This window comes from Maylandia zebra, linkage group LG15 (assembly GCF_041146795.1).
Source record: "Maylandia zebra isolate NMK-2024a linkage group LG15, Mzebra_GT3a, whole genome shotgun sequence".
Lineage (NCBI taxonomy): Eukaryota > Metazoa > Chordata > Actinopteri > Cichliformes > Cichlidae > Maylandia > Maylandia zebra.
Genome location: NC_135181.1, coordinates 12,501,727 through 12,519,584, shown reverse-complemented (window position 1 = coordinate 12,519,584; position 17,858 = coordinate 12,501,727). Strand labels below are relative to the sequence as shown.

Genomic DNA, 17,858 nt, shown 5'->3' with positions numbered 1-17,858 from the left:
TTGTCTTCGTGTAATCTTCCAAGGTTAGTCAGACTGAAATGTTGCGACTTAATATTTGTGAATGACTTACATTTAACTATTACCAGAATTACTAAATCCTGCCACTTGGACTGACACGTGGCTGGACACACACTTTCTATGGGAAATCAAAAAAATATGTCGTTTTGAACTGCAGTTACACTATTCTGGCTCCAATCCTGCAGTTACCTCTGTTGTCCACTAGAGACCAATAGAAGTCTTTAAAAACCGGAGGCTGCCATCTACAAGGACTCATGTTGATTATAGGTTTAACTCTTCTCTTTCTCTACATACTGCAGCTTTCTGTCCTCTGTGGCTGTAAATTACATCGTTTGAAAAAAAATAAACCACACAATCTTTTCTTGGCTTTTTAGCTAAAAAAAAAAAAAAAATCTGTTCTTATCAGTTTAATATCTGATACGTCCCCTACCCGGGGACCATATATTAAATTGATTTTTGGAGCAGGGAGATGGAATAGGGGCTTGCTCCGTCCACTCCACGCATCGACCTGGTATTGCAGTATTTCTAGGAACGGTGCACCCCCTGAAGCTGTGAAAAACAAATGTCATTTGACTCAACAGTTTGTGCAAAGAATTTTCTTATACGCTAGATATATGTGTGCGTCTGCATATCTGGACATTGTCTTCGTGTAATCTTCCAAGGTTAGTCAGACTGAAATGTTGCGACTTAATATTTGTGAATGACTTACATTTAACTATTACCAGAATTACTAAATCCTGCCACTTGGACTGACACGTGGCTGGACACACACTTTCTATGGGAAATCAAAAAAATATGTCGTTTTGAACTGCAGTTACACTATTCTGGCTCCAATCCTGCAGTTACCTCTGTTGTCCACTAGAGACCAATAGAAGTCTTTAAAAACCGGAGGCTGCCATCTACAAGGACTCATGTTGATTATAGGTTTAACTCTTCTCTTTCTCTACATACTGCAGCTTTCTGTCCTCTGTGGCTGTAAATTACATCGTTTGAAAAAAAATAAACCACACAATCTTTTCTTGGCTTTTTAGCTAAAAAAAAAAAAAAATCTGTTCTTATCAGTTTAATATCTGATACGTCCCCTACCCGGGGACCATATATTAAATTGATTTTTGGAGCAGGGAGATGGAATAGGGGCTTGCTCCGTCCACTCCACGCATCGACCTGGTATTGCAGTATTTCTAGGAACGGTGCACCCCCTGAAGCTGTGAAAAACAAATGTCATTTGACTCAACAGTTTGTGCAAAGAATTTTCTTATACGCTAGATATATGTGTGCGTCTGCATATCTGGACATTGTCTTCGTGTAATCTTCCAAGGTTAGTCAGACTGAAATGTTGCGACTTAATATTTGTGAATGACTTACATTTAACTATTACCAGAATTACTAAATCCTGCCACTTGGACTGACACGTGGCTGGACACACACTTTCTATGGGAAATCAAAAAAATATGTCGTTTTGAACTGCAGTTACACTATTCTGGCTCCAATCCTGCAGTTACCTCTGTTGTCCACTAGAGACCAATAGAAGTCTTTAAAAACCGGAGGCTGCCATCTACAAGGACTCATGTTGATTATAGGTTTAACTCTTCTCTTTCTCTACATACTGCAGCTTTCTGTCCTCTGTGGCTGTAAATTACATCGTTTGAAAAAAAAAAAAACCCACACAATTTTTTCTTGGCTTTTTAGCTAAAATCACCTGTATTGTCTGTTGTTTCCATTTGTGGATGGTTAATAGTGCAGAAGATTGTTTTTCTGTTTTCAGGATTACATGAAAACATTTGGGAACAGATCATTTTTGTATATAATAAATCTTAGGATAGTATTGGTTTTGATGATTTATAAAACAGCTGTGTGCCGTAGCCCTGGTAGTGTGGATCCTTAGTGTGTAAAGAGTAGATACCTCATGTAATATGTATGAATGAAAATCCATGGACTTTATAAGAGTCCTCCATTTATGGCTATGATCCTAACAAACAAGATTAATCCGTTTCTTTCTCCTAGCAATCTTCCTGTTTCCTAAAGGAACACGCATGCACAATATATATGCATCAGGATGGCCGAGTGGTTAAGTCGTTGGACTTAAGCTCCAATGAGCGCATGCTCTCGTGGGTTCAAACCCCACTCCTGGTATAATTTGGAGCCTCATGACTGGTAAACTGAAATGTATCTATGGGAGCAACAATGATCAATAGGAGTTTTTAGGAATTTGCTGTGAGCAATATCCCCCCACCCAGTCACCCCCAAAAAAGCTGGGATGAAAGACAAATGAGAGGTCTGTGCCAAGGTCGCCCCCTCTCAGTCTTACTGTACATGTTATATGTAGAACCGTTGGCTTGTGCAATTAGGGAAAGCCCAGACATAACAGGAATACAGTTACCGGGAGGAGAAAAATTTAACAGTATGTAATTATCATATTATGAAAACAATTATAACGCCAAGAAAGTTATAAAAATGAATTGAAGACGCTCCGTCTCAACGACCGCTGATTGGACTGCAGGCGACCACGTGATTTTGAATCTCATTAACCGGCATGCGCTGACCGGCGTTTCAGAAACTAAAGTGTCGTCATATATGTGGCGCCGTTTAAAAACTGAAACATGCCGACCATAGTTATATTGTGATGTTTCGGAGGTAAAACGTCAGTAAAACATCGACCTGTCCTCTACCATTTGTTAGAAGGCGACTGTGTTCTTCATTGTAACCATGAGTTAGAGTTGCAGTAAGCAGAATGAGTCGTTTCTGTCGTGCGATATGTGGGTATCGCTTCTCGGCCTTTTGGCTAAGATCAAGTGTAGTATCTGTTCTTATCAGTTTAATATCTGATACGTCCCCTACCCGGGGACCATATATTAAATTGATTTTTGGAGCAGGGAGATGGAATAGGGGCTTGCTCCGTCCACTCCACGCATCGATTTGGTATTGCAGTATTTCTAGGAACGGTGCACCCCCTGAAGCTGTGAAAAACAAATGTCATTTGACTCAACAGTTTGTGCAAAGAAATTTCTTATACGCTAGATATATGCGTGCGTCTGCATATCTGGACATTGTCTTCGTGTAATCTTCCAAGGTTAGTCAGACTGAAATCTTGCGACTTAATATTTGTGAATGACTTACATTTAACTATTACCAGAATTACTAAATCCTGCCACTTGGACTGACACGTGGCTGGACACACACTTTCTATGGGAAATCAAAAAAATATGTCGTTTTCAACTGCAGTTACACTATTCTGGCTCCAATCCTGCAGTTACCTCTGTTGTCCACTAGAGACCAATAGAAGTCTTTAAAAACCGGAGGCTGCCATCTACAAGGACTCATGTTGATTATAGGTTTAACTCTTCTCTTTCTCTACATACTGCAGCTTTCTGTCCTCTGTGGCTGTAAATTACATCGTTTGAAAAAAAATAAACCACACAATCTTTTCTTGGCTTTTTAGCTAAAAAAAAAAAAAAAAAAAATCTGTTCTTATCAGTTTAATATCTGATACGTCCCCTACCCGGGGACCATATATTAAATTGATTTTTGGAGCAGGGAGATGGAATAGGGGCTTGCTCCGTCCACTCCACGCATCGACCTGGTATTGCAGTATTTCTAGGAACGGTGCACCCCCTGAAGCTGTGAAAAACAAATGTCATTTGACTCAACAGTTTGTGCAAAGAATTTTCTTATACGCTAGATATATGTGTGCGTCTGCATATCTGGACATTGTCTTCGTGTAATCTTCCAAGGTTAGTCAGACTGAAATGTTGCGACTTAATATTTGTGAATGACTTACATTTAACTATTACCAGAATTACTAAATCCTGCCACTTGGACTGACACGTGGCTGGACACACACTTTCTATGGGAAATCAAAAAAATATGTCGTTTTGAACTGCAGTTACACTATTCTGGCTCCAATCCTGCAGTTACCTCTGTTGTCCACTAGAGACCAATAGAAGTCTTTAAAAACCGGAGGCTGCCATCTACAAGGACTCATGTTGATTATAGGTTTAACTCTTCTCTTTCTCTACATACTGCAGCTTTCTGTCCTCTGTGGCTGTAAATTACATCGTTTGAAAAAAAAAAAACCCACACAATTTTTTCTTGGCTTTTTAGCTAAAATCACCTGTATTGTCTGTTGTTTCCATTTGTGGATGGTTAATAGTGCAGAAGATTGTTTTTCTGTTTTCAGGATTACATGAAAACATTTGGGAACAGATCATTTTTGTATATAATAAATCTTAGGATAGTATTGGTTTTGATGATTTATAAAACAGCTGTGTGCCGTAGCCCTGGTAGTGTGGATCCTTAGTGTGTAAAGAGTAGATACCTCATGTAATATGTGTGAATGAAAATCCATGGACTTTATAAGAGTCCTCCATTTATGGCTATGATCCTAACAAACAAGATTAATCCGTTTCTTTCTCCTAGCAATCTTCCTGTTTCCTAAAGGAACACGCATGCACAATATATATGCATCAGGATGGCCGAGTGGTTAAGTCGTTGGACTTAAGCTCCAATGAGCGCATGCTCTCGTGGGTTCAAACCCCACTCCTGGTATAATTTGGAGCCTCATGACTGGTAAACTGAAATGTATCTATGGGAGCAACAATGATCAATAGGAGTTTTTAGGAATTTGCTGTGAGCAATATCCCCCCACCCAGTCACCCCCAAAAAAGCTGGGATGAAAGACAAATGAGAGGTCTGTGCCAAGGTCGCCCCCTCTCAGTCTTACTGTACATGTTATATGTAGAACCGTTGGCTTGTGCAATTAGGGAAAGCCCAGACATAACAGGAATACAGTTACCAGGAGGAGAAACATTAAAAATTTAACAGTATGTAATTATCATATTATGAAAACAATTATAACGCCAAGAAAGTTATAAAAATGAATTGAAGACGCTCCGTCTCAACGACCTCTGATTGGACTGCAGGCGACCACGTGATTTTGAATCTCATTAACCGGCATGCGCTGACCGGCGTTTCAGAAACTAAAGTGTCGTCATATATGTGGCGCCGTTTAAAAACTGAAACATGCCGACCATAGTTATATTGTGATGTTTCGGAGGTAAAACGTCAGTAAAACATCGACCTGTCCTCTACCATTTGTTAGAAGGCGACTGTGTTCTTCATTGTAACCATGAGTTAGAGTTGCAGTAAGCAGAATGAGTCGTTTCTGTCGTGCGATATGTGGGTATCGCTTCTCGGCCTTTTGGCTAAGATCAAGTGTAGTATCTGTTCTTATCAGTTTAATATCTGATACGTCCCCTACCCGGGGACCATATATTAAATTGATTTTTGGAGCAGGGAGATGGAATAGGGGCTTGCTCCGTCCACTCCACGCATCGACCTGGTATTGCAGTATTTCTAGGAACGGTGCACCCCCTCAAGCTGTGAAAAACAAATGGCATTTGACTCAACAGTTTGTGCAAAGAATTTTCTTATACGCTAGATATATGTGTGCGTCTGCATATCTGGACATTGTCTTCGTGTAATCTTCCAAGGTTAGTCAGACTGAAATCTTGCGACTTAATATTTGTGAATGACTTACATTTAACTATTACCAGAATTACTAAATCCTGCCACTTGGACTGACACGTGGCTGGACACACACTTTCTATGGGAAATCAAAAAAATATGTCGTTTTCAACTGCAGTTACACTATTCTGGCTCCAATCCTGCAGTTACCTCTGTTGTCCACTAGAGACCAATAGAAGTCTTTAAAAACCGGAGGCTGCCATCTACAAGGACTCATGTTGATTATAGGTTTAACTCTTCTCTTTCTCTACATACTGCAGCTTTCTGTCCTCTGTGGCTGTAAATTACATCGTTTGAAAAAAAATAAACCACACAATCTTTTCTTGGCTTTTTAGCTAAAAAAAAAAAAAAATCTGTTCTTATCAGTTTAATATCTGATACGTCCCCTACCCGGGGACCATATATTAAATTGATTTTTGGAGCAGGGAGATGGAATAGGGGCTTGCTCCGTCCACTCCACGCATCGACCTGGTATTGCAGTATTTCTAGGAACGGTGCACCCCCTGAAGCTGTGAAAAACAAATGTCATTTGACTCAACAGTTTGTGCAAAGAAATTTCTTATACGCTAGATATATGCGTGCGTCTGCATATCTGGACATTGTCTTCGTGTAATCTTCCAAGGTTAGTCAGACTGAAATCTTGCGACTTAATATTTGTGAATGACTTACATTTAACTATTACCAGAATTACTAAATCCTGCCACTTGGACTGACACGTGGCTGGACACACACTTTCTATGGGAAATCAAAAAAATATGTCGTTTTGAACTGCAGTTACACTATTCTGGCTCCAATCCTGCAGTTACCTCTGTTGTCCACTAGAGACCAATAGAAGTCTTTAAAAACCGGAGGCTGCCATCTACAAGGACTCATGTTGATTATAGGTTTAACTCTTCTCTTTCTCTACATACTGCAGCTTTCTGTCCTCTGTGGCTGTAAATTACATCGTTTGAAAAAAAATAAACCACACAATCTTTTCTTGGCTTTTTAGCTAAAAAAAAAAAAAAATCTGTTCTTATCAGTTTAATATCTGATACGTCCCCTACCCGGGGACCATATATTAAATTGATTTTTGGAGCAGGGAGATGGAATAGGGGCTTGCTCCGTCCACTCCACGCATCGACCTGGTATTGCAGTATTTCTAGGAACGGTGCACCCCCTGAAGCTGTGAAAAACAAATGTCATTTGACTCAACAGTTTGTGCAAAGAATTTTCTTATACGCTAGATATATGTGTGCGTCTGCATATCTGGACATTGTCTTCGTGTAATCTTCCAAGGTTAGTCAGACTGAAATGTTGCGACTTAATATTTGTGAATGACTTACATTTAACTATTACCAGAATTACTAAATCCTGCCACTTGGACTGACACGTGGCTGGACACACACTTTCTATGGGAAATCAAAAAAATATGTCGTTTTGAACTGCAGTTACACTATTCTGGCTCCAATCCTGCAGTTACCTCTGTTGTCCACTAGAGACCAATAGAAGTCTTTAAAAACCGGAGGCTGCCATCTACAAGGACTCATGTTGATTATAGGTTTAACTCTTCTCTTTCTCTACATACTGCAGCTTTCTGTCCTCTGTGGCTGTAAATTACATCGTTTGAAAAAAAAAAAACCCACACAATTTTTTCTTGGCTTTTTAGCTAAAAAAAAAAAAAAAAATCTGTTCTTATCAGTTTAATATCTGATACGTCCCCTACCCGGGGACCATATATTAAATTGATTTTTGGAGCAGGGAGATGGAATAGGGGCTTGCTCCGTCCACTCCACGCATCGACCTGGTATTGCAGTATTTCTAGGAACGGTGCACCCCCTGAAGCTGTGAAAAACAAATGTCATTTGACTCAACAGTTTGTGCAAAGAATTTTCTTATACGCTAGATATATGTGTGCGTCTGCATATCTGGACATTGTCTTCGTGTAATCTTCCAAGGTTAGTCAGACTGAAATGTTGCGACTTAATATTTGTGAATGACTTACATTTAACTATTACCAGAATTACTAAATCCTGCCACTTGGACTGACACGTGGCTGGACACACACTTTCTATGGGAAATCAAAAAAATATGTCGTTTTGAACTGCAGTTACACTATTCTGGCTCCAATCCTGCAGTTACCTCTGTTGTCCACTAGAGACCAATAGAAGTCTTTAAAAACCGGAGGCTGCCATCTACAAGGACTCATGTTGATTATAGGTTTAACTCTTCTCTTTCTCTACATACTGCAGCTTTCTGTCCTCTGTGGCTGTAAATTACATCGTTTGAAAAAAAAAAAAAAAACCCACACAATTTTTTCTTGGCTTTTTAGCTAAAATCACCTGTATTGTCTGTTGTTTCCATTTGTGGATGGTTAATAGTGCAGAAGATTGTTTTTCTGTTTTCAGGATTACATGAAAACATTTGGGAACAGATCATTTTTGTATATAATAAATCTTAGGATAGTATTGGTTTTGATGATTTATAAAACAGCTGTGTGCCGTAGCCCTGGTAGTGTGGATCCTTAGTGTGTAAAGAGTAGATACCTCATGTAATATGTGTGAATGAAAATCCATGGACTTTATAAGAGTCCTCCATTTATGGCTATGATCCTAACAAACAAGATTAATCCGTTTCTTTCTCCTAGCAATCTTCCTGTTTCCTAAAGGAACACGCATGCACAATATATATGCATCAGGATGGCCGAGTGGTTAAGGCGTTGGACTTAAGCTCCAATGAGCGCATGCTCTCGTGGGTTCAAACCCCACTCCTGGTATAATTTGGAGCCTCATGACTGGTAAACTGAAATGTATCTATGGGAGCAACAATGATCAATAGGAATTTGCTGTGAGCAATATCCCCCCACCCAGTCACCCCCAAAAAAGCTGGGATGAAAGACAAATGAGAGGTCTGTGCCAAGGTCGCCCCCTCTCAGTCTTACTGTACATGTTATATGTAGAACCGTTGGCTTGTGCAATTAGGGAAAGCCCAGACATAACAGGAATACAGTTACCGGGAGGAGAAACATTAAAAATTTAACAGTATGTAATTATCATATTATGAAAACAATTATAACGCCAAGAAAGTTATAAAAATGAATTGAAGACGCTCCGTCTCAACGACCGCTGATTGGACTGCAGGCGACCACGTGATTTTGAATCTCATTAACCGGCATGCGCTGACCGGCGTTTCAGAAACTAAAGTGTCGTCATATATGTGGCGCCGTTTAAAAACTGAAACATGCCGACCATAGTTATATTGTGATGTTTCGGAGGTAAAACGTCAGTAAAACATCGACCTGTCCTCTACCATTTGTTAGAAGGCGACTGTGTTCTTCATTGTAACCATGAGTTAGAGTTGCAGTAAGCAGAATGAGTCGTTTCTGTCGTGCGATATGTGGGTATCGCTTCTCGGCCTTTTGGCTAAGATCAAGTGTAGTATCTGTTCTTATCAGTTTAATATCTGATACGTCCCCTACCCGGGGACCATATATTAAATTGATTTTTGGAGCAGGGAGATGGAATAGGGGCTTGCTCCGTCCACTCCACGCATCGACCTGGTATTGCAGTATTTCTAGGAACGGTGCACCCCCTGAAGCTGTGAAAAACAAATGGCATTTGACTCAACAGTTTGTGCAAAGAATTTTCTTATACGCTAGATATATGTGTGCGTCTGCATATCTGGACATTGTCTTCGTGTAATCTTCCAAGGTTAGTCAGACTGAAATCTTGCGACTTAATATTTGTGAATGACTTACATTTAACTATTACCAGAATTACTAAATCCTGCCACTTGGACTGACACGTGGCTGGACACACACTTTCTATGGGAAATCAAAAAAATATGTCGTTTTCAACTGCAGTTACACTATTCTGGCTCCAATCCTGCAGTTACCTCTGTTGTCCACTAGAGACCAATAGAAGTCTTTAAAAACCGGAGGCTGCCATCTACAAGGACTCATGTTGATTATAGGTTTAACTCTTCTCTTTCTCTACATACTGCAGCTTTCTGTCCTCTGTGGCTGTAAATTACATCGTTTGAAAAAAAAAAAAAACCCACACAATTTTTTCTTGGCTTTTTAGCTAAAATCACCTGTATTGTCTGTTGTTTCCATTTGTGGATGGTTAATAGTGCAGAAGATTGTTTTTCTGTTTTCAGGATTACATGAAAACATTTGGGAACAGATCATTTTTGTATATAATAAATCTTAGGATAGTATTGGTTTTGATGATTTATAAAACAGCTGTGTGCCGTAGCCCTGGTAGTGTGGATCCTTAGTGTGTAAAGAGTAGATACCTCATGTAATATGTGTGAATGAAAATCCATGGACTTTATAAGAGTCCTCCATTTATGGCTATGATCCTAACAAACAAGATTAATCCGTTTCTTTCTCCTAGCAATCTTCCTGTTTCCTAAAGGAACACGCATGCACAATATATATGCATCAGGATGGCCGAGTGGTTAAGGCGTTGGACTTAAGCTCCAATGAGCGCATGCTCTCGTGGGTTCAAACCCCACTCCTGGTATAATTTGGAGCCTCATGACTGGTAAACTGAAATGTATCTATGGGAGCAACAATGATCAATAGGAGTTTTTAGGAATTTGCTGTGAGCAATATCCCCCCACCCAGTCACCCCCAAAAAAGCTGGGATGAAAGACAAATGAGAGGTCTGTGCCAAGGTCGCCCCCTCTCAGTCTTACTGTACATGTTATATGTAGAACCGTTGGCTTGTGCAATTAGGGAAAGCCCAGACATAACAGGAATACAGTTACCGGGAGGAGAAAAATTTAACAGTATGTAATTATCATATTATGAAAACAATTATAACGCCAAGAAAGTTATAAAAATGAATTGAAGACGCTCCGTCTCAACGACCGCTGATTGGACTGCAGGCGACCACGTGATTTTGAATCTCATTAACCGGCATGCGCTGACCGGCGTTTCAGAAACTAAAGTGTCGTCATATATGTGGCGCCGTTTAAAAACTGAAACATGCCGACCATAGTTATATTGTGATGTTTCGGAGGTAAAACGTCAGTAAAACATCGACCTGTCCTCTACCATTTGTTAGAAGGCGACTGTGTTCTTCATTGTAACCATGAGTTAGAGTTGCAGTAAGCAGAATGAGTCGTTTCTGTCGTGCGATATGTGGGTATCGCTTCTCGGCCTTTTGGCTAAGATCAAGTGTAGTATCTGTTCTTATCAGTGATAAGGCGAGAAGCAATGCAGGATGGCGGCGGCGTCGGCCAATTTTCATGAGAGAAATACATGGATGCAAGGTACAAGAAATACTTTGAGATTCGAGTTGATGGAGAAAGAGGACGAGATTCATGACAGAATTAACTTCGGACGAAGGATCCTTTACGAGGCTTTAAAGATAAAGCCTGAGGAAATCTACTGCCTCCAGCAGAGTACGGCAAGTAAACATTATGATGTAACCTTTTGCACGGGAGAATGTGCGGAGGAGGTGAGAAGGAGATTTCACGGAGAAGAAAACGAAGAACTAAAGAAATATACGGTAACTCCTTTGTACAGAAATGATTATAGGATTTTAACGATCCATATGTATAACCCTTGGGTTTCGGAAGAGACAATTAAGTACTTCTTAGGAAGGTACGTCACAGTACTACCAGGAGTGCGCAAAATAAAGGATGGCTTAGGACTATGGACCGGAAAAAGACAATTCCGAGTCAAATTAAATGTGGATACGTCTACCGAGGACGGATATTGCCATCCACCCGCGGTATTCTCCATAGGAGCAGATAGGGGTTTCCTAGTGTATGCTGGGCAGCCCCAAGCGTGCAGAAAATGTGGCAGTACCGGACATAATGCGGACAGGTGTGAACAAATGAGGTGCAGGAGTTGCGGGAAGATAGGCCACATAACTAAAGACTGTAAGGAACCTAGAAAATGTCATTTGTGCGATTCAGAGACCCATATGGCAAGAGACTGTACTAGGCCAAGGTCATATTCTGAAGCGGCAGGAAATGAACATTACAGAAAATCGGATGCAGAAGCTGATATCGGAAAAAGAACACAGGAGGCGTCAACGGCTGCCGAAGATCACCTTAACGAGGAGAGAGCTGGGAGCAAGGAAGGCGGAGTAGAGCAGAGGAATAAGGAGGAAGGAACATTACGTGAATCGGACGCCGAGAGAGAGAAACAAGCAGAGGACGGACAGGTGTGGGCAGTAGTAGCGAAGCCGCGGAGAAAATCAGCAAAGAGGCGGAGAAAGGTGAGCTCAGGTGCTTCTCCAGAAGAGACAAAAACGGAAAATAAAGAGGATAGGGAGGAACGGATCGAGCAGGTGGAAAATACGGAGGGACATGTTTTGAGGGGTACACAGACTGAATGCATGCATACCCCCTTAAGTGACTTCACTAGTGATGGGGATACGGGGGAAGAGGCTGAAAGCGAAGAAAAATCGGAAGATTCCTTTATTAAGAACTTATTGGCGCAGGTTAATATGAAGAGTTAAAAACGGGGATACTGAAATAAAACTCCTATGTTTTTGATTTGTTTTGGTTTTGTTTTTGAGACCCTTTTTTTTTTTTGATTTATGTTTTAAGACATGGGAAACTTTCGAATAATAACATTAAATGTAAGGGGACTTAGGAATGCTCGGAAAAGAAAAATGGTTTATGAATTTTTGTTGTATTATAATTTTGATGTCTGCTTGTTGCAGGAAGTACATTTAAAAGATGAGGGGGATGTTGACCTCTTTACGAAGGAATGGAGAGGAGGTGAATCGGTCTGGAGTATAGGGGGAGTACATGGGACTGGGGTAGGAGTGTTATGTGGGAATAAAAGTATACGAATAAAGGACAGTTATACTTTAATACAGGGAAGGGTTATGGTTGTAGATGTGGAAAAAAGTGGGACACAAAACCGTATAATAAATGTGTATGCATATGTGGATCCCAAATTAAGAAGAGAACTTCTTTCAAAAATGGACACTTGTTTTATGACAAAGAAAAATATTTTTGTGGGAGGGGATTTCAACTGTTCACTGGAGAAAATAAAAACTTCGCTCCCTTTTAAGACCTTTATAAAAAAATACGGTTTAATAGATGTAATGGCCACACTACAAGGGAAAAGAGTGGGGTACACATGGAAGAACACAAGAGGGATGGAAAGTAGATTAGATTACATCTTGATAGAGAAAAAGTGTAAAATAAAACAAGGGAAAATAATACCGGCTTTGTTCACAGATCATCAAATGATAGTGGTGGATTTGGAGATAGAAGGAATAGATTATGGAAAAGGATACTGGAAACTGAATAACGAAGTACTTATGGAAAAAGAATATAAGGAAAGGTTTGCAGAGCTCTTCCCTTTATGGGAGGAGATGGAAAGCTTATATATAAATAAACTGGATTGGTGGGAGGATGTAAAAAACAAAATAAAAAAGTTTACGGTGGATTATTGTACGGAAAGGTCCAGCGTAAGGAAAGAGGAATTTCGTATATTGCAAAAAGAAATAGAATATACTTATACACTACAAAATGAAAAAGGAAACAACAAAAACATGGACGAGAAAATGGAAAGTTTAAGATTGAAGCAGGAAGAACTACTTGAAAGGAAGGCAAGGGCTGAAACATATAAGATAAAGCAGGAGGAGTATGAGGAGAACGAGAAATGTTCGGCCTTTTTCTTTAAAAAGATGAAAAGTAAGGAAAAAAAGGGAGTTATAATAAAATTAGAGAAGGATGGGAAAATGATAGAAGGGAAGGAAAATATGCTTAAAACGGCGAAGGAGTATTATGAGGTCTTGTTTAGAAAAGAAAAATTAGAGGGAGAAAAAGGGGATTTTTTCTTAAAGAAAATAAAAAAGAGATTAACGGGAGAAGAAAGCGACAGTTTAGAAGGGGAAGTTACAATAGGGGAGGCATATAAAGTATTAAAAGGAATGAAGGCAAACAAAGTGCCAGGGATAGATGGATTAACAAAGGAATTTTACGAAACTTTTTGGGGAATGGTGGGGAAACATTTGTTGGGAGTTTTTAAGGAAATCATGGAGGGAAAGGAGATGACAGAGAGTATGAAGACGGGTGTGGTTTCTATTCTATTCAAGAAAGGTAACCCACAACAACTTGATAATTATAGACCGTTAACTATGCTATGTGTGGATTATAAGATCCTGAGTAGGATATTGGCAAATAGACTCGCGGGAGTAATGATGCAAATAGTGGAGAAGGATCAGACGTGTGGGGTCAGGGGGAGGCAAATGTCTTGGAACGTGCAACTACACAGAGACATACTCACATACGTTAGAGATAGAAATTTGCCAGCACTATGTGTGAGCCTAGATCAACAAAAGGCCTTTGATAGGGTAGATTATGATTTTTTGTGGAGGGTAATGCAGTATATGGGCTTGGGAGAGAAATTTAAAAAATGGGTAAAAAATTTATACAACGGCATAAGTCTGAAAATAAAAGTAAATGGATTCCTTACAGAAAAAGTGTATCAAACAAAGGGTTTGAGGCAAGGATGTCCATTATCTGTTGTTCTTTATGTACTGTATGTTGAACCTTTGGCTTGCGCAATAAGGGAAAGCCAGAGAGTAAAAGGGATTCCGATGCCGCGGGGGGAAGTTTTAAAGATATCGCAGTATGCGGACGATACAGTATTATATCTGGCAGATGATGATAGTTTAAAGGCTGCGATAGAAATTTTAGATATTTATGAAAAAGCGACTGGATCAAAGATAAATAAAGAGAAGTCGATGTATAAATATCTGGGGACATGGGAGGGTAGAAGAGATAATATCTGTGATTTTACTTTGTGCCAAGGCCCAATGAATATTTTAGGAATCACCTTTGGAAATAAGGAAGGAGATGAGCTTAGCAATTGGAAAAAAAGGTTAAGTGCGGTAGAAAAGAAGCTGGGCCTTTGGAAAGCAAGGAAATTAACAATTACGGGGAAGGTTCTGATTATAAAGAGTGAGGTGGTGCCGAAGTTATTACATCTGGCCTATGTGTTTTCGATGCCTCAGATCTACAGAGCGCAAATAACAAGAGCGATATTTAAATTTATTTGGGGGGGTTATGAGTATGTCAAAAGAACGCAAATGTATCAAGAAATTGAAGATGGTGGGAAAGGGGTACCAAATGTCCCTTTGAAGTTAGATACAATGTTTTATGCAAATGTATGCAAGCTATTGAAACAGAACTATGTCCATAAATGTCAAATATTGTTATGGTTTTGGTTAGCGATTCCATACCGTTTTTTGATAGGGTGGGAAAATAAGGGACCAAAGGCGGAAACTAGACCAAAATATTTTCAGAGGATGCTGGGATGGGGAAAGAAACATGCTGAATGTAAAGAGGTGGATACCGTACTAAACCATAAACTTTTATATAAGAAAATGGTATGGAAAGCTAATTATAACCAGGTACCGGTGAGTCCAGAAGTGTGGAAATGTGCACAGGATAAGACCTTTAAAAATGTTTTGAAGGATTTTAATTGGATGCATTTACACAAAAGGTTACCCGTGAGGATCATCATGTATGCACATAACTTGGGAAAACAGAAAAAGTGTCCGAGGGACAATTGCGTAGAAGAGGAAACAATAGAACACGTACTTTGGGGATGCGAATACGCAAAAAAGGTATGGGAAAGGGTAAAGGGGAAGTATAAAGGTTTGGGCACGGTGACTTATGAAGAGATTACCCTTTTCAGGGCTAACAGCATAGAAAAAGAGAGATACAAAATACGTTGTATGTTGTTAACAATTGTAAAAATGAAATTGTGGAAGGCAAGACAGAGTTGTATAACGGGAGGATATAAAGAGGGGGAAATAGGTACGACTAAAGCTGTAGAGAGGGAATTTGAAAAGACATACTGGCATGAACTACAAAAATGGGGAATAGACACGATCAAGGATAGATGGAAAGATTTCCCTTCCTTCTTTACTGCGAAGGCACCTAAAAAGTGGTGGTAGGTAAAGAGTAAGGAAGGGAGAAAGGGAAAAGGAGCAATGAAAAGCAATAAGTTATATGAATATGTTACATGAAAATGATTGGTTTGTGATGAATGAATGTGGGAAAGAAATGAAATGTAAATATGTCTTTGTAATGGAAATGGAAAAAGTTTTTTGAATTGTTGTGGAAAGAAAATAAAAGAAGTAAAAAAAAAAAAAAAAATCTGTTCTTATCAGTTTAATATCTGATACGTCCCCTACCCGGGGACCATATATTAAATTGATTTTTGGAGCAGGGAGCTGGAATAGGGGCTTGCTCCGTCCACTCCACGCATCGACCTGGTATTGCAGTATTTCTAGGAACGGTGCACCCCCTGAAGCTGTGAAAAACAAATGTCATTTGACTCAACAGTTTGTGCAAAGAAATTTCTTATACGCTAGATATATGCGTGCGTCTGCATATCTGGACATTGTCTTCGTGTAATCTTCCAAGGTTAGTCAGACTGAAATCTTGCGACTTAATATTTGTGAATGACTTACATTTAACTATTACCAGAATTACTAAATCCTGCCACTTGGACTGACACGTGGCTGGACACACACTTTCTATGGGAAATCAAAAAAATATGTCGTTTTCAACTGCAGTTACACTATTCTGGCTCCAATCCTGCAGTTACCTCTGTTGTCCACTAGAGACCAATAGAAGTCTTTAAAAACCGGAGGCTGCCATCTACAAGGACTCATGTTGATTATAGGTTTAACTCTTCTCTTTCTCTACATACTGCAGCTTTCTGTCCTCTGTGGCTGTAAATTACATCGTTTGAAAAAAAATAAACCACACAATCTTTTCTTGGCTTTTTAGCTAAAAAAAAAAAAAAAAAAAAAAAAAAAAATCTGTTCTTATCAGTTTAATATCTGATACGTCCCCTACCCGGGGACCATATATTAAATTGATTTTTGGAGCAGGGAGATGGAATAGGGGCTTGCTCCGTCCACTCCACGCATCGACCTGGTATTGCAGTATTTCTAGGAACGGTGCACCCCCTGAAGCTGTGAAAAACAAATGTCATTTGACTCAACAGTTTGTGCAAAGAATTTTCTTATACGCTAGATATATGTGTGCGTCTGCATATCTGGACATTGTCTTCGTGTAATCTTCCAAGGTTAGTCAGACTGAAATGTTGCGACTTAATATTTGTGAATGACTTACATTTAACTATTACCAGAATTACTAAATCCTGCCACTTGGACTGACACGTGGCTGGACACACACTTTCTATGGGAAATCAAAAAAATATGTCGTTTTGAACTGCAGTTACACTATTCTGGCTCCAATCCTGCAGTTACCTCTGTTGTCCACTAGAGACCAATAGAAGTCTTTAAAAACCGGAGGCTGCCATCAGAATCAGAATCAGAATCAGAATACTTTATTGATCCCTGGGGGAAATTATTTTTTGTTACAGTGCTCCATTTTAAACCAACATTAAGACAAGACAGACAATACGCTAACTAAGAATAGTACAATATATACATATATATACATACATACATACATAAGTCACTTATAAATAAATATTTGGAAAAGAAACGTGTAGTTGTAGCAGCAAACAGTGTGTTAAGTGGATGCGTTGTACAGGGAGATGGCCACAGGCAGGAATGATTTCCTGTGTCGTTCAGTGGTGCTTTTCGGTAATCTCAGTCTCTCACTGAACGAGCTCCTGTGACTGACCAACATGTCATGGAGTGGGTGGGAGGTGTTATCCAACATTGTCTTTATCTTGGACAGCATCCGCCTCTCCGACACCACCTTGAGGGAGTCCAGCTCCATCCCCACAACATTGCTGGCCTTACGGATCAGTTTATTAAGTCTGTTGGCCATCTACAAGGACTCATGTTGATTATAGGTTTAACTCTTCTCTTTCTCTACATACTGCAGCTTTCTGTCCTCTGTGGCTGTAAATTACATCGTTTGAAAAAAAATAAACCACACAATCTTTTCTTGGCTTTTTAGCTAAAAAAAAAAAAAAAAAAAAAAAAAAAAAAATCTGTTCTTATCAGTTTAATATCTGATACGTCCCCTACCCGGGGACCATATATTAAATTGATTTTTGGAGCAGGGAGATGGAATAGGGGCTTGCTCCGTCCACTCCACGCATCGACCTGGTATTGCAGTATTTCTAGGAACGGTGCACCCCCTGAAGCTGTGAAAAACAAATGTCATTTGACTCAACAGTTTGTGCAAAGAATTTTCTTATACGCTAGATATATGTGTGCGTCTGCATATCTGGACATTGTCTTCGTGTAATCTTCCAAGGTTAGTCAGACTGAAATGTTGCGACTTAATATTTGTGAATGACTTACATTTAACTATTACCAGAATTACTAAATCCTGCCACTTGGACTGACACGTGGCTG

At 39.6% G+C, this 17,858-nt stretch overlaps 13 non-coding genes and 4 pseudogenes across 13 annotated transcripts; all 17 read left to right on the top strand.

Moving 5' to 3' along the window:
• The first annotated feature begins 372 nt into the window (after positions 1-372).
• LOC112431966 (U2 spliceosomal RNA) lies at positions 373-563 on the top strand. The gene has a single exon (XR_013093378.1). It is a non-coding gene; the product is annotated as a U2 spliceosomal RNA (small nuclear RNA).
• Positions 564-1,029: 466 nt separating this feature from the next.
• Positions 1,030-1,219, top strand: LOC112431991 (U2 spliceosomal RNA). The gene has a single exon (XR_003022759.2). It is a non-coding gene; the product is annotated as a U2 spliceosomal RNA (small nuclear RNA).
• Positions 1,220-2,068: 849 nt separating this feature from the next.
• On the top strand, positions 2,069-2,151 carry trnal-uaa (transfer RNA leucine (anticodon UAA)). The gene has a single exon. It is a non-coding gene; the product is annotated as a tRNA-Leu (tRNA).
• Positions 2,152-2,780: 629 nt separating this feature from the next.
• On the top strand, positions 2,781-2,971 carry LOC112431967 (U2 spliceosomal RNA). Its single transcript, XR_003022735.2, has one exon. It is a non-coding gene; the product is annotated as a U2 spliceosomal RNA (small nuclear RNA).
• Positions 2,972-3,437: 466 nt separating this feature from the next.
• Positions 3,438-3,632, top strand: LOC112433390 (U2 spliceosomal RNA). The gene has a single exon (XR_003023499.2). It is a non-coding gene; the product is annotated as a U2 spliceosomal RNA (small nuclear RNA).
• Positions 3,633-4,480: 848 nt separating this feature from the next.
• trnal-uaa (transfer RNA leucine (anticodon UAA)) lies at positions 4,481-4,563 on the top strand. The gene has a single exon. It is a non-coding gene; the product is annotated as a tRNA-Leu (tRNA).
• A 636-nt stretch (positions 4,564-5,199) lies between these two features.
• Positions 5,200-5,390, top strand: LOC143412834 (U2 spliceosomal RNA). Its single transcript, XR_013093365.1, has one exon. It is a non-coding gene; the product is annotated as a U2 spliceosomal RNA (small nuclear RNA).
• A 466-nt stretch (positions 5,391-5,856) lies between these two features.
• On the top strand, positions 5,857-6,046 carry LOC143412818 (U2 spliceosomal RNA). Its single transcript, XR_013093350.1, has one exon. It is a non-coding gene; the product is annotated as a U2 spliceosomal RNA (small nuclear RNA).
• Positions 6,047-6,512: 466 nt separating this feature from the next.
• On the top strand, positions 6,513-6,702 carry LOC112431978 (U2 spliceosomal RNA). Its single transcript, XR_003022746.2, has one exon. It is a non-coding gene; the product is annotated as a U2 spliceosomal RNA (small nuclear RNA).
• A 467-nt stretch (positions 6,703-7,169) lies between these two features.
• LOC112431972 (U2 spliceosomal RNA) lies at positions 7,170-7,361 on the top strand. The gene has a single exon (XR_003022740.2). It is a non-coding gene; the product is annotated as a U2 spliceosomal RNA (small nuclear RNA).
• An 852-nt stretch (positions 7,362-8,213) lies between these two features.
• trnal-uaa (transfer RNA leucine (anticodon UAA)) lies at positions 8,214-8,296 on the top strand. Its single transcript has one exon. It is a non-coding gene; the product is annotated as a tRNA-Leu (tRNA).
• A 626-nt stretch (positions 8,297-8,922) lies between these two features.
• LOC112432009 (U2 spliceosomal RNA) lies at positions 8,923-9,113 on the top strand. The gene has a single exon (XR_013093362.1). It is a non-coding gene; the product is annotated as a U2 spliceosomal RNA (small nuclear RNA).
• Positions 9,114-9,963: 850 nt separating this feature from the next.
• trnal-uaa (transfer RNA leucine (anticodon UAA)) lies at positions 9,964-10,046 on the top strand. Its single transcript has one exon. It is a non-coding gene; the product is annotated as a tRNA-Leu (tRNA).
• Positions 10,047-10,675: 629 nt separating this feature from the next.
• Positions 10,676-10,816, top strand: LOC143412846 (U2 spliceosomal RNA; annotated as a pseudogene).
• Positions 10,817-15,609: 4,793 nt separating this feature from the next.
• Positions 15,610-15,819, top strand: LOC112432004 (U2 spliceosomal RNA; annotated as a pseudogene).
• Positions 15,820-16,285: 466 nt separating this feature from the next.
• Positions 16,286-16,489, top strand: LOC143412828 (U2 spliceosomal RNA; annotated as a pseudogene).
• A 945-nt stretch (positions 16,490-17,434) lies between these two features.
• On the top strand, positions 17,435-17,640 carry LOC143412829 (U2 spliceosomal RNA; annotated as a pseudogene).
• The last annotated feature ends 218 nt before the right edge of the window (positions 17,641-17,858 follow it).